Source organism: Manacus candei, unplaced genomic scaffold (assembly GCF_025592945.1).
Source record: "Manacus candei isolate 608988 ecotype Guabito, Panama unplaced genomic scaffold, ASM2559294v1 h1tg000014l, whole genome shotgun sequence".
NCBI lineage: Eukaryota > Metazoa > Chordata > Aves > Passeriformes > Pipridae > Manacus > Manacus candei.
In genome coordinates, this window is record NW_026138062.1 from 15,723,642 (window position 1) to 15,740,093 (window position 16,452).

The 16,452-nt window shown below is 35.0% G+C and overlaps 1 long non-coding RNA gene across 1 annotated transcript; it reads right to left on the reverse strand.

The window, feature by feature from the left end:
• Window positions 1–5,986: 5,986 nt before the first annotated feature.
• Window positions 5,987–11,093, reverse strand: LOC127467926 (uncharacterized). Its single transcript, XR_007903352.1, has 4 exons — window positions 10,932–11,093; window positions 10,176–10,239; window positions 7,696–7,786; window positions 5,987–6,063 (listed from the first exon to the last, which is right to left on the reverse strand). It is a non-coding gene; the product is annotated as an uncharacterized LOC127467926 (long non-coding RNA).
• Between the last annotated feature and the right edge of the window lie 5,359 nt (window positions 11,094–16,452).

Consider the following 16,452-nt stretch of genomic DNA (forward strand, 5'->3'; position numbering starts at 1 on the left):
TACTGCTTCTTTTAAAACAGAAGGTGCAGACAAGCACAACAGAGGAGGAGAAGAACAGGCAAGGGTGAAGGTGATTTTTTTGCCTGGGTTTTGCCTGCTCTACATACTGATGTAAATGCTGGTCCTCACAACAGCTGCTTTGCATTCCAGACTTGCTTCACATTAAAGCACTTCAGCTACACTTCTCCCACCCTGATATGTTACAGTCTCTTCCAGTACACTTCTGGGCAAGAAAAACTATACAGGTAAAAACATAAAATTTCTCCTCTATAGCTCTAGGTGAACTGCTATAAATTGCTAATCCCATGTGTGGAAATATAATAATAAGAATCAAAGGTAAACAGTTTATAAATTTACTGTTTCATCAGTAAAATGTCCATCCATGTTCACCAACCTATCTGGAATTCCAAATAAGAGTTTATTTCTTTTTCTTTTTTTTTTTTTTTTTTTTTTTTTTTACTTCTACTTGCTAAGTGAAGTTTAATAAGAACAGCAGTAAAATTCAAAATTGAATTCAGGTGTTTGTATCATCAGTTGTGAAATACTGTTTCATGTAGGATATCAAAACCTTGTATTGTTAAAAATATTTTAAAAAGTTCTGTGTTCAGGAAACAGCTTCAAAACATTGGCATCTTGAAAATAAGGCAGAATATAAATTCTTCATGAGTCCTAAACAGACCTTCTGCATATGGTGAATTTCACCTTTGATCCACTCCTGTTTAAATAATTTTGGCTGCCTCAAGTGTATGATAGACCAATTTTGCTCAGAATTTTTCAGTATTGAAAAAAAATTATCTGGTTTGCTAAATTTAAGTCAATAAATGTGCCATCTAAGCTCATAGAGGTTCTCTGTTTCCTTCTATTTGTATATGACAGGAAAAGAAAAAATCTTTTGTTTTTTAATTTATTTTGCTAGCATAAAAAGAAACTTTCACAATGCTTAAAATATTGAATATTAACTATCGATACAATAAAATTGTACTAATTTTCTATTGCTGAAATGAAATTTAATAAAAGTAAACCAAAATGAAACAGGCATTGATTTTGTTAATTTTGGTTTTAGATACTCAGTTAAAATTTTACATATTACTAAATAAAATAAGTTCGAGGAAGTAATTTGATTTCAAATTTATTCTCATATTTTTGCCATTGGAAGTGTAAGATGGAGATAACAGGAAATATTTTTATTAGGCCAGATGATTAGATTGAAAAAGGCAGAAAGCATTTGGACACAACCTCTTCATATATATTTTTATATCACTATAGCTAAAGAGTATTGACATTATTATATTATTTCCAGACCTAGACACAGAATGGTAGAAATATGAAGAAGAAAGGCCTGAAAGCTCCAGAGACATTCACATCAAGAGACTAATATACAAAATGAAAAATAATTATTTTAAGAAATTTAAGATGTTTGTAAGTATGTATAGATTAGATAGATAGATAGATAGATAGATAGATGGATAGATTGATAGATAAATAGATATCTACACACACAATGCAGCAACTCCAGGACTTGACCGTAAGGATCAACTTACCCCTGATACAGAGCAAATGGTGTAACATGAATAATGTATTTTCATTAGAATCAAAACACCAGCTCTTATCATCAAATAAAAACACCAGGTGTTGTCATCAAATACTTTCAAATCCAGGTATTACAAAGAATACAAATATAAGCAAATGGTAAATTCCTTAGTAATAGTAAATTCCTTAGTATGATTTGAGACTGTTTTTCTTTCTTTCCCTGTTTCTATTCACTGAGTCAGGAGTTCTACAGCCTGAAAATTTCGTGTCCATTTGCTGCAGACATTCTACTTCATTACTCCTTCCATTCCTTTTGCCTTCCTCCAAATTACCCACTTTATTTTCTCTGTGTCTCATGTCTCCCTTTATATCTTTACTCCTTCAGAAATATTAACTTCGTATATTAGGTACGAGCAGTAGAGGTGAGTTATATAATTTTCTCTAGAAGAGACTTAGATACTGTGATGTTGAAGTTACTAATATGGAATAGAACAAAAACATAATGTAGTAAGGTTGTTTATAATTAAACTACAGATACTTTATCACACTGTCATTTTTTATTTATCAGATAATAAAATTAATTATAGCAATTAATATTTTCAGTTGAATGAATAAAATCTTATTTGATTATAAACAATTCCCCCTAAATATCCCATTGCAGAACTTTTCATTTTTTAAGCATTTCATTTTTACCAACCAAAATATCTTCTTAACTGAGATTGCATTGAAAGGTTTTTCACTAAATATGGCTTCCAATCATAAATTTTATATCTGGATCATTTTAATTGCCTCCATGTTCTCACTGCATAAGAGTGAGGTGAAGTTAGGAATCAAAATGAGGAATATGAACTGTGACTGCTAGACTGCAGCTCACATTTTCAAATATTCCAGTCAGGCTTTCCTGTAACACAAAGATATGCACATAGTTTTGTAAAGAACTTATATCATTCCCTCTAAAATGCATGCTTATATTGAATGTAATAACACTGTACCCCATCTTAAAACACTGTACCCCATCTTCTCCCCCCCTGTTTTACTTCTAGTAGATTGGGCAAATGATCTGGACAGGTTACTCACTCTGCCCCCTAAATGATGTGTAAACCCTTTCCATTTTAAGTACACAGTGTCCCTTTGAATTCAGGAATAGGGACGGAGCCATGGACACTTTCTATTAAGCTGTAATGCTGACTTTATCCCTACAATAGCTTCCTATATGGGCTTTTTGTTTTGCATACTAATAAATGAAACAGAGTAAGAAGTATTTTCTGGTGCTGGGATCAAGTGGCATGGAGCATTTAACTTCATGCATTCAGACTCTCTGCCCCTCAGTAGACTTTATTCATCTGTACCACCATTTGGTAATGATCCCTGCAATTTTGTATCCCCAAACCATGATGAGGTTGCTTAGGAAAATGCTACTTGAACCATAGGAAAAACATATTGTAGGCCATCTCAAAAATACCTAGCCCCCAGACAAGCACTATTTATAGTTTCTTTAATGGTATTGACATAGTCTTAAGGGCCTTCTGCTCGTGATTTTCACCTTCTATGTCAGTTTTCTCCTGTGTAATTTAAAAGCTGAAAAAAGTGAGAGCAAGGAATTAATAATCTTTATTTGAGGGGTTAAATGATCTGAATTCAGAAGAACAAACAGTTATTTCAAATTACTTTTCTGGCTCCTCCCTACATGGAGACCAGGCTGAACTCAAGGGCAAAACAGACATGGGGTTGCTCCAAGTTTTAAAATCATCCTTTATAGTAATTTTGTTTATCCAGGAACTTAGGAAGCACATGTGCAAGAAGAAAGGACTATGTGTCCTGACACAGTTTTAGTACTAAGGGCTGAAGGAAAAGATAGAAGAGATAAGTAAGTCTGAGCTTTACACGTCTTCAGTTCTTGTTCTTGATTAACTTGCTTCTGTTAATCATTTATAGTTAGCACACACTAGAGGAAAACACCAATTTCTCATCTAATAAGAATTTCATAATTTTTCTTCATGGATATCACAAGTTTTAAGGAGGTTTAGCTTGACAATAACAATGTTAACTTAAACATCAGGTTTTTAATTGCAGATTTCTACAGCATGTACTCATCAAAGGAAAAATAACATCTGTATGCTGACATATAATTATATGCATTTAGATCCCTTCCTGTTATAGGAAAATACACTGCAACCTGTTTCCTTGTCTACTTGCAGTGAAGTGTTCCTTTAAAAATGTAAATTTTGGAGTGGCTCATCTATTAATAAACCAGAGCATTGACATTACTGGGAGAATAAGTGACTTTGGTGTAATCTAAATGAGCCTATCATTTCAGTTACTCAATCTGCTTTTATCAGCAAACAAAACCAAACTGATTTCTGTTACCCTGTGCAACTATGTATTGGGCAGTATTAAGCATTATTTTGTACATTGCTGTCCATCTTTCTATTAAAAGCATAAACATAGCCACAGAGCAGCTGGGCTAAATTATCAAAGGAGGATGCACAATTAATCAGGATCTTACTAGTTCAGTTGAGGTCTGTAATTAAGCCTCTGTCTCCATAGACACATCTGGTCCCTGCCTCTTCAATGTGCTCTGGAATCTGATATTTACTGTTGTTTGGCAGTAACATGTGTTGGGGAAGGTGGGGGTTGGGTTTGTGTGTACACTGGGTACTATACACCTCAGAAAGATCTGCAGGAACAAGACCTTAATGAGCTAAATTTCGGAGGAGGACATAGTTTACCTTCTTAGGAAGGTTTAAAATTAGTCACATATTTGCCTGTATTTATTTGCTTGTTTTTTAAAAAAAACATGGATATTGGAAAACAGTGGAATCAATTACTGCATCACACTTGAAATAAAAGCACAGTTGTCTATAGAACTGTTTGGCATATTTTTTAAATTCTGTGCATTATGTAAGTATTGTGGTAATGCCTACAATCTAAAAATATTTCCCATTTCTATTCTAGACTTTAGAATAAAATAGTTAGAAAGCACTGATAATGTTTCATTCAGTGTGGCACTTACAATGTTAAAAAATGCGTGCTATCGGTTATATATTAAGGATCAAAGTCACATGACTCTAAATTCAAAGTAAACAGATTTTAAATTTTCTCTATACTGTTCTGCCTGTATGAATACAATAAAAGATGATGTCACTCATATGTACAATCATAGAATCAGAGAATGCTTTGAGTGGGAAGGGACCTTTAGAGATTTTCCAGTCCTAACCACCTTCCCCAGGGACAGACATTTGACACTAGATCTGGTTGCTAAAAGCCCCCTCTAACCTGACCTTGAACAAAGATGGGGCATCTACAACCTTTCTGCTCTACTTTTTCCAGTGTCTCTAAACTCTTATTCTAAAAAAACCCTCTTCCTTACATCCAATCTAAACCTATATTCTCTCAGTTTAAAGCCATTTCTCCTTGTCCTATCACTACAGATCTTTGGTAAAAAGTCTTTCTCCATCTTTCCTATTGGCTGCCTTTATATAATAAAAGGTTGCAATGAGGTCTCCCCAAAGTCTTCTCTTCTCCAGGCTAAACAACACCAACTCTCTCAGCCTTTCCTCATAGGAGAGTAGTTCCATTTCTCCGATCATTTTCATGGCCCTTCTCTGGACTCACTTCAGCAAGTCCATATCTTTCCTTTACTGAGGAATCCAGAGCTGGATACAGTACTCCAGGTTTGGTCTCATGAGAGCAGAGTAGAAGGGGAGAATCCCCTTCCTTGACCTGATGTCCATGCTTCTTTTGATGCAGTTCAGAATAAGCTTGGCTTTTTGATCTGTAAGTGTACAATGGCACCTCATGTCCAATTTTTCATCCATCAATATCCCTAAATCCTTCTCTCTCTGGTTGCTTTTAATACTTTCATGCTTGGGATTGTCCTGACCCAGATGCAAAGACTTTTCACTTGGCCCTGTTGAACTACAGTAGGTTTACATAGGCTTACTCCTCCAGCCTATCCAGGTCCCTCTGGATGGCATCCCATCCCTCAGGCATGTCAACCACATGGTGTCATCTGCTAACTTGCTGAGGATACACTCAATTCCACTGTCTACATCACTGATAAAGATATTAAATAGTATTGGTCCTAGTGCAGAAGCCTGAGGGAGACTTTATCCATCGAGCCATTGACTGTAACTCTTTGAACACATTCATCCATCCAATTCTTTATCCAACAGTTCAGCCAACAAATCCACATCTCTCCAACAGAGAAGTAAGAATGTTGTGCAGGACCTCATCAAAGGCCTTACAGAAGTTCAGGTAGATGACATCCATAGCTTTTTCTCTGTCCATTGCTGCAGTCACTCCACCATAGAAGGCTACTGGATTAGTGAGGCATACACATTCAATTAACTATAGAGTAGGAGTGAAATGAGAAGTGACGGAACACGCAAAATCAATCAGCACTTACACTGTCATTGCAAACATGCAAACATACATATGTAATTAAAAAGAAGCATGCTTTCAGTCTTTGAAGGATATATGGGTTGTACTGAGTTCTTGTTGGATCACAGTGGCACAAGTATAAACAAGTCTCTGTAAAATGTCACAAATGTGAGAAAAGATAATTATTTCTGCACTGCAGATATTTGCTGCTGACAATCAGCTTTATATAAAGCCTATTGGAAAGAACCGAAAATTTCTCAGCAGTTTCAGTGGTTCTTTTATTAAGAATCATGTGAAGAATTTGTTTATAATATAATAAGTGGATAAATCTTTCCTTTTGCATTTAAATAAAAGAAGTTTTGTTAATTTCAGTGGATTAAAAAATCCAATCGTTATGCAAGTAAACATTGTAAAATTAAAATTGTAGGATTGATCTTGTCTGTCTAGATGTCATACTCTGTCATATCTATGCAATTAATATATACTAACATAGATATATATGCACTTATCTTTTCTTAAACTGGAACCAGAATAAAATGTCATATTCTAAGGAAAAAACCTGAATATCTTAAAAATCCTTTCTTTTATAAAAGGGGAGAAAAAAGCCGAGCTAAGTTTCAACATTCAGAATAGACTGTCTAATAGGCGAAAGTTTGCATATTGAGGCCAGAAACACACTGCTGACTCTACACCCTTGTTACGATTCAGACAATAGCTGTCCTGTGCATGTAAAGAAGACTATATTAAAAATTAATGCATCAACTTACCCTGTGTGGGTTTTTTTCCCATTCTATTCTGTAAATTTTATGACTAAAAACTTTAGGACATTCTTTGAGCCCTTTTTTGAGAATAATTTGAACCAGAGGTTGTTAGGGTTGAAAGACTCTCATAACTTGAATGTTTAGTTATTTATTAACTTCCCTGGCCCATGAGAGATAGCTAGGATATACTAACAAGACATTCTTTCCAGAAAAAATAAGAAAGATACTTAAAATTGTAATATCTACTTGACACTAGGCATGGGGAGTTTATCTTTTAATTTGATCCAATTTTAATGGCAAAAGTCTTAAACCAGTTTTGCCTCTGTCTCAGTAAATATGAACTATGTGGTGTTCTAGTTGATGAGGAAACATGTTGCAAATGTCCTACCCCTACTGCATCATAAATGATGGCACAGTAGCCATCAGAATAAAAGGAATGAAAGGAATGGAAAACCAGAAGTCAAAGTGAAATAACTGCAGCAGGTAGGTAGCTAGCGTTAAACTGCTGAGAAATGTTACAGCTATTTAAACCACTGTTTCTAGGATTTTCTTTCCACATCCAGAAAACACTTGTGGAGTACATAGTCTTTCCTTGAATCTGGGAGAAGTGTAACAGAAACCCACATGTTAAGTTAGGGTTTCACTTTGCAGCTTTGACTATTGTATTGAATCAACAAACACCAAGCCCTACTCAATTCTAATTAATTGAGTTTATAAATGTCTGTTTTATGAACTTGAAATCACAGAATCAACTACTTTGGAAAAGACCTCTGAGATCATCGAGTTCAACCTATGACCTAACACCACCTTATCAGCTAGACCATGGCACTAAGTGCCATATCCAGTCTTATCTTAAACACCTCCAGGGACTAAATGTGTGATTATTTCATATTAACTCTATGAACCATAAGTTATGGAATTGTAATAGATAATTTTATTATTACTGTTTATTATGTGTGTGTATGGGTTTTTTATAGAACATTTCACAGGGTTTGACTTCTGATACAAGCTGTTTGTTTACCTTGAGGGAAGTATTAACAGCAAAAAACGGCAGTTGGAATGAATTTATGCTTCTTGAGTAACCCCTGTGCTTCAGTTGAGTGACTGTTACCCTGAAGTAGGATAAAAGATTTGAACTGGTTTTAGCTTTATGAAGAGATACAGTATAAACCCAAAAATATTTGTCAAAGGTTTTGGGTGACTGCAGTGTCATGTTTGCGTCCCCAGAAACTAATATTCAATGAAACATATGATGTCAGTTCAATACTTTTCCATATCTTGAGAGTGACAGGACCTCCAACCATCTATTTTTCTCTAATAAAGAAAAGAAAAATAACTTCTTGCTGTATTTGTTCTAGACTACAGTGAAACAGCAACCTATGTGTCATCTGCCTGAACAAAAATTGCGCTTGGTTTTGGACTAAAATAAGGTTTTAAAGAGCATAAAAAAGACGTGTAATTTCACAGGAACACAAATGTTTAATCAAGTGGAATAGGCAAAAAATATTGAACATGCATGGCAGCCAAGTCAGATATACTTTGAAGATGAAAACTAGAAACTTAACTTTCTCCTTCACTATATCTGTAACAGAGTAACAGTTGATACCACATTGTATTATTGCCTAAATGTTATAAAACATTCTAGACATCAAGAGAAGGGATGCATCTGATTTCAATAAAAAATTTCAGAAGAAACAAGATTTGAGTCCAGTGTGGATGTTGGTCTACCTGGTGGTGTAGTTTGCCGTACAGAGGTAATGAAATACTTGACCCTCTGAAATACAAGGAAATTTGTTTCAGTTCACTCTAAGAACTGCAGGAAGTAGGATAACTGTATAGACAAACACACTGGTTTGCGGTTAACGATGCAGTACTTTTAAAGAAATCAATTTTGATGCAGTTATATGTTATTTTCTTCAAGCGACAGTTCTCTGATCTCGGACTTAGGTGGCAAAGCTTTACTGTGTCCTCTTGTTTAAACTCTCTCATCACAGCACAGGCTTTGTTCTTCTGTACTGTCTAGTGGGATTGCTGTCTACGCCTCACAATTCCCATCTGCAAAAAAAGTCATATTATACTCCAGAGAAATATTAATAATCTACAGTAAAAAAAAATCAAAACAGAAAGGGAGAGAGGTTTAATATGACTGATATTTACTTATTTTATTTAAATATGAGTGAACTTTATCTTTGAAGAAATTATATTTTGATTAAAAAAAGAAAGATATGTGTAGGCAAAGAGCCGAAGAAGTCGATGATAAAAGGAGAAGACTAATCCTGTCTAATAGATAGCCTGACAGGACACATATGATAATATTATTTTCCATCTAACTTAAAATCATAATTGCATTTTAAGATTAATGGGAAGTATTAATATTTAGCAGTACATACTCCCATCTTATCCTCACTAGAGATTAATGAACATTCAAAGAATGAACAAAATCTGCAATTGGAAATCATTTGTCATTTAGAAAGTGTCATTGATCAACACCCAGCTATTCAGTACTATACTATTTGATTTCTATTGGAAATTATTTAATTTTTGTGCTTAGTAAGAATCCACAGAAAGATCCTTCAGCCCTTATTCATGTGCACACCCTATGATCATAAACCAGATAAGGGTTGCCCACTTCTGAGATCCTTTAGCAAGAAAACTCACATAAGCGTGTTTAATAGTGGTGAGAAAACAGTTTATGCTTGGTCTCCTAGAAAAATTTTATCTAAAAGTGCACCTGACCAACATTTCTGTAGTGAATAGAGAATCCCTAGATTGTTAATCTGAAATGCTAGTTTATCTCCTTTGATTTTTTTAGGGAGCCTGATTTGATCGTGATTTCAGATATGCTAGGTGTCTAAAGTGAGGTGGGAAGGTTTCTGAATTAGGAAACACTACAGCTAAAATAAATGGAAATATGTTAATGTCACTATTGTTTTTCCCTTCTTTCTGGGAGGATGACATATGATAGGATTATTCTAAAAGTGAGGAAAATTTCTGTCCCAGTTCTCAAGGAAGGGAGCTGGAATATTCATGCAGATTTTTCATCTTCCCATGACTCATGAATTGATGGAGAATTATACACTGCCTCACTGCATCATCACAAAAGCACATTTATCATGACATTATTTGAATGAAAAATTCAACATTTATTTATCTGTTATTAAGCTTTAAAAAAAACACCAAACAACCCCAAAAACAAAACCCAAAATTAAATCAAGGAGATAAAATAAACCTATGTGAAACAAGTAGTGTAATTAGATGTACTGTTTAAGGAGATGTTATATTCACTGAAGCAATGAAATTATGTTGCTTGAAGAGAATATAAATATTTTCACATTATTCTGCCATTACTTTAGCTATTTTTGACATTCTGAAGGTCTCAGACAAAGAAGCACAGTAGCCCTTTTGAGATCTTGTGTCACGGAGGAGTCTTCACAGCTGTACACCAGTAGGGGATGCCAAAAGAAAATATAAGAATAGTCATCTTGTCCCATGAGTGTATACCTGAATTCTCAGTGGATTCCTTCATATTTCATATGAACAGTCTTTCAATTCTGCAGTAGGAAGGCTGAAAAAAGGAATATTAGTAGAAGAAAAATCACAGAATAATCATTACAATGTAGAAACATTAATCGATATACAATAAAACTTTGTAATGGAAGAAGAAGACTATTGGTATGCAAGTAGTGCTGTGAAAAATTTGAAGATTTTAGGACTATTACACATGACAAATAAGAGTCAGGGCAATAAATAATCAGCCGATATATATCACTACAGGCAAAATGTCTTTTTTTTCTTTAATGAAGTATCTGGGTTTGCATTTATGAGTTTAGAACATCACAAGTGTCTACTAATTCATTGACATTTCTGCCTGAGTTTGGCAATTGGTTTTAGATTTACCTATGATTTATGATTTATCATTTATGGTATATAACTTTTAATACATTTTTCTAATTTAAGTTATATTTCTATGCTGTGTGGTGATTAAAACAATTACACTTATTAAATAATGCACTGGGTTGAAATGTCATTTTGCTTTATGAATTCACATTGACTTGCTTGTTGTTTTGAACATATTTTTTCTTTGCAACATTTGCATTCTGTGGTGCAGTTGCATTAAACTAACTGAGCTAGGCAGGCATTCAACCAAAGGACTTCAGTTATATGATATTCAAAACTGTGAAATGTAACTGCTCGGTTCCAGCAGTAGAAATTACAATGCAGATGATTAAATTCGCATAAACTGTGATTCCCACAAACCTCCTTGAATACTGGAGTACTCAAGATGGAAAATAGAAAATAAGAAAGGGACAGACTCAAGTGGGCTGCCTAAACTGAATTGTCATGGTCTGGGGCTCCCAGCACAAGAAAGACATAGACCCATTGGAACAAATTCAGAACAGGTCACAAAGAGGATCAGAGGGCTGGAACACCTGTCCTATGAAGTCAAGCTGAGAGAGTTGGGGCTGTTCAGAAGAGGGGAAGGCTCCAGGGAGACCTTATAGCAGCCTTCCAGTACTTAAAGGGAGCCTACAAGAGAGCTGGGGAGGAACCTTTCACAAGGGCATGTAGTGACAGGACAGGGAGGAATAAATAGCAAATTACAGATCCCTCTACTTTCCATTATCTCATAAGACTAATCATCTCAGCTAATATCTACACATTAAAAGTTAAAAGAGCTGGAGAGAAGATGCAGCCGCAAAGAGAAGACAGCTTCAGGAAAGAATTTGCAAATTAAGAAAATGGACTGGGGTCCATACAGCTGTGTTAACTGTGGCTCAATTTGTTCAGCAGACAGCTTTTTTTAGTGCCAACTGACACTTTTTATGGTTTGCAACTTAGTTTTCAGTGCTGTGCTAATCAAAACTTGGTGTCATAAATACCTTGCAAAGTGTGACAAATCTGACTTTGATAGAATAGAGTACTGTTCACCTTGACACTTCCTCTGCCTCATATATATGTGCTTGATACTGCCTTAAATTTAGCAGGAGAATCTGAAAATTACATAGGAGTTGAAACAGGTGAAACTAATGTGGTCATACAAAGGATGCAAAAAATATTTTTTGTTTTTTATGTAAGAAATACAATACATTTTCAGAAGTTTCTAAAAATATTCTCAGTTATTAGCAATTATTAGCTCATATGCAGCTTAACAGGCTACATTAAATGATTATTTCCACTGTTGAAATTATATTTGTTGAAGAAATATGTTGATTACTTTGTATCTGCAGAAGATTATTCTTTTAAAATTATCCATTGCACAAATTATTTTCAGCTGTGCTGCATTGCAGCATCACTTCAGCAAAATATCAATTTATAAAAAAATATCTACCAGTAGAGGAGAAAGAAGTCTCCCATCTTTAGGATTTCTGCTAGCTTTTATTATGTTTAATTTGCTTCATTATTCTCATATTTTTCTTTCTGATTTCTTAGAAATTGATGAAGAAGAATACACAGAGTACTTAAGTAATAAAAGTGCAGATCTATTCTTCTATACAAATTAGCTGTTGAAAAAGTTAAATAAATTGCAGGCTCAGTGCATAATTCCCATCTTATTAATGCTGTCTAAATCCCAATTTCCAAACATATCCTCCATCAAAACACATCTCCTTCATTTCACCTCTATCTGCTTCTGTCAATCCACACATTTCCTCCAATTAAGAATTCAAAAAACAACCTTTCAAAGAGCTTTTCTCTGGACGGAAGCATACTGAAAATGTTGCAGTAGGAAATAAATAAATAAATGAAGATGTATTTTATCTCATTTGCATCGCAGAGAAGTCTTTTACCTGGGAAAAATATACTATCAAAGTGTAAAATGTATTCAAGCAATTAGGCTATTCAGGTGAAAAAGATGAACAGGTTCTGGAAATGTCTTTTGATGAAAAGAATTTATACTAACCTTCACTGATTCCCTTTTGAGATGCATTTAATTTCATTCTCCCTTTACATGTCAATTTATCTACTCCAACATAAACATAATGGCATTCCTGACAGATATCTGTTCTGTAAAGCCTCCAGTGTTAGAGACTCCACAGACTTGCTACAGACTTCTGTAATGTCTTCTGGTCACCAGAAAACTTTATTATTAATTTGTTACCTTATTTCTTATGTAGTTCACCATGTGTATAGGGTGCAGGTTATTGTTTTTGCAGGAAGCTTGTATGGATTTGAAAAGGATTCTCATGCCAGAACCACAGGCATATGCACACACCCCTTTTCATCATCTTCAAACTAAACAATTCTCAGAGTACCTTCTCTCATACATGTCTTGCAAGATAGAGAAACATAGCAAATATAAGCAGTGTACAGCTGCAGGGGATTGTCTGGGGGCAAATATAAGCAGTGTACAGCTGCAGGGGATTGTCTGGGGCCACCATACATTTGAAATTATTAAGTACGGATAGAATTTTTTTTTTTCCCATTAGCGGACTACAGAACCATGGGTGTTTTGGAGGAGGTAGTTTGGATTCGAGATGACACTGGAAACCAAGAGCATGGCTACATAGGAGGTGCTACTTTTAGACCAGAACACTCAACTGCTTAAAGGCAGATAGGAGAATAGCTGATTAGTGACAGTTCTGACAGGAAAAGTCTGAGGATTAACACATGGGAGTGATTGTAACACATTTCAAAGGAAGAAAACATTACTTCAGAGGATCAAACACCAGTAAAAATAAAAAAGCAAGTAAAGACATCCTTGTGCTTTGCTTGCCAGAAACATGTGGTCTTCCATATAATAGTATTTGGTTACAGACAATGCATTTATAAGAAGAGATGTGTCAGTTAGAAAACCCGTAGAATGATGCAACACAAGCTTACACAATATGCAATATCATACAAAACAAAATGAATAAATATTAATTACAATCTGCCATGGAATTCATTACATTTCTTTTTAGCTTCTGTTGTTAAATTTTTTTTTTTACTAAAATTTATTAATTCTGCAAAGCTATATTTTTGGATGTCTGCATACCTGTACCGATCACCTAAAGTGATGGGGAGAAAGGCAGTGGAAGAAAAACTGGTCCATCTCCCCTTCCTTGTAGCACCCCACCAAGTTGATCACTTTTCATTTGAGTTGAATAGCTTTGCCAACAGAGAATATTGTCCAGCCTTTATCTTTTGTCTTGGAGCTGTTCTGCTTTGTAGTAAGAAATTATTGATTCAGATGGTGAGAAACAATGGCATTACAGACACAGAGGCTAGGGCACATTGATAGGAAACGAAATTTTCATGTCAAGTCCCTGCTTCAGTGAATAATCAAAACTCATCAGAAAAAAAGTTCAAAGAGCAGCAATTCCAACTCAAATAGCTTAATTAGGATAGTCTTCTTGCAAGCACAAGGGACATCAAGAAGGTGTTCTCATGTCTTAGGGGAATACCCAGTCAGTAGGTTATTGTTTAATTAGAAGGTGGTAATTTCTGAAATAATTTATTTTTTTTATATTGTAAGGGAATGGTCAGTATATTTTATATGAATGGGGTAAAATATTGTCTTCTGGGTCCTTTCAGAAGGGAAGGTTTCATGGCTCTATGGTCGCTTAGTTCCATGATACTATGCTTTGTATTAAAAGGAAACTGTGTTCTTGATACTGACTGTTGGATGGCTTGCATAGCTCCTTACTCATTCTGCAGGTACCTATTAATATGTCCTATTATCCCATGTAAATTTTTAAGGGTATAGTCACTCAGTTAAGTCTTTCATTAAGTCCATGGGCCTTGTTGAGATGGACCCACAAGTCTCAAGGGAGCTAGCAGATGTTATCATGATGCCACTCTCAATAATGCTTAATTGCTCATGGTGACTCAGAAAAGTGCCCAAAGACAGGATGAAAACAAGTGTCACCCCTAGTTCAAAGAAAGGCAACAAGGAGGACCCAGACAACTACAGGCCAGATGGTTTCACTTTGATCCCTAGGAAGGTGATGGAGCAGCTAATCCTGGAAACCATTGCCAGACACATTAAGGAGGAAAAAATCATCAATAGTCAGCATGGATTCACCCACCATGCTTGACCAGCTTCCTAATCTTCAATTAGTAACTGTCAGGCTTGGTAGATAAAGGAAGTATTATCTACTTGGACTTCAGGAAGGTTTTTGGTATTTATGTACATATCCATGTACATGCATATCTGAAGGGATAGTGCAAGAAGAGAGAGCAAGAGTCTTTTCAGTGGTGCTCAGCAAAAGGACAAGAGGCAATGGGCACAAACTGAAACTCAAGAGGTTCCCTCTGAACACCAGGAAATTATTTTTTATTGTGAGGGTGACTATAACATGGATGGCACAGGCTGCCCAGGAAGGTTGTGGAGTGTGGATCTTTGAAGACATTAAAAAATGTCCAGATATTATCCTGGGCAAATTGCTGTAGGTCTCCTGGTTTGAGCAAGGGGATTGGACCAGATGATAATTAATTCTTTTTGAGAGGAATTTCAATGACTGGTATTACAAATTTCTCTGAAGAGCTAGATCCAAATGGACATGGGATTTAAGTTCCTTAAGTAGTCTTCCAGCAGAGTGTAAAACTCTAGGAAAATCCTCTCTTCCATAATTGAATCCCTTTCATGGGAGAATTCCTTAAGTATTTAAAGATCTTGTGATGCACATGCTTAAGACTGACACTATAAGTCTTAGCAAACTTCTCCCTATATGTCTTAAGGCCAATTAGGATCTTCACATTAGTGCTGGCAAAGTAGTCATAGAAGGTCACAACTTATATAATAATGGGGACTATTTTTCCACAAAATGTATTGGAAATATCTACTTCTGTTCAAAATAATAATAAAAAAATATACAATTGGTCTTTACGTAACTCTTTAATTGCAATACTCATAAGGGAAGGAAAAGACCTAAGTCCTTCACTTTTTGACTCCGAAAAGCTTTAAAAAATTCCTTGTAAGAGTTTATCAAAATTTCACTTGTGAAAAAAAGTGATAAAGTTGTGTAGAATGCAGCAAAAAAAGCCAAGAAAATAGGGAGGAAACAGGAAAAGAGAAAAAGAATGAGCTTGAGTCTGCAAGCTAGTCCTACAAGTAATATTCTAGAAGAGAGAGACTCAAGTAGCATTTCAAAGGTGTTCATGCACTTTATTCAGTAGCTGGTCAATGTAGAATACAATCCTTCAGCACAACTTCTCCCAGCAAGAAAAACTCCATCAGACCAACGTCATTCCTGTCCCAGGCCATATTTCTTGAAAATCTATTTGTATAAAAGTTGCAAGGTATTTCACGGATTTTTTTACATTCTCATTTCTCTGTGTGGCTTTAAAGGATGAATACATTACATAGATGTATATATCATGAATATATGCATATTGCGTATATACATACGCAATAAAGCATATGATTTATAAGATAGAGTAAAATGGATGATTTGGGAATTAAGCTCTTAATATTAAGCTTGATGTTCACTCCCTGTGAAGTTTCTAGAAAAAAAATTATGGAACTGACCCACAATTCTGCCACTGCAAGTTTTCTATGCTACATTAACTATTCCTTTTAGAAGGAACATCCGTCCTAAAACATTCAAACCCATGTTTTCACTAACTCTCCATTTTATGTGTGTTGATACTATTCCAGAAGTAATAGTGCAGTAGAGTTTAATGTATATATTTGGAAAAATTTTATAAAGTGTATTATTAGTATCATGAAAGACTATGAATCATACAGAATGATATTGAAGAACAAATAATATTCCAATTAAAGTAAAAGAATCTAAAATTATAGTCAATGTAGTTTAGAAAACAAAACAGTGCTTTGACAAATACATGCCCACAACTT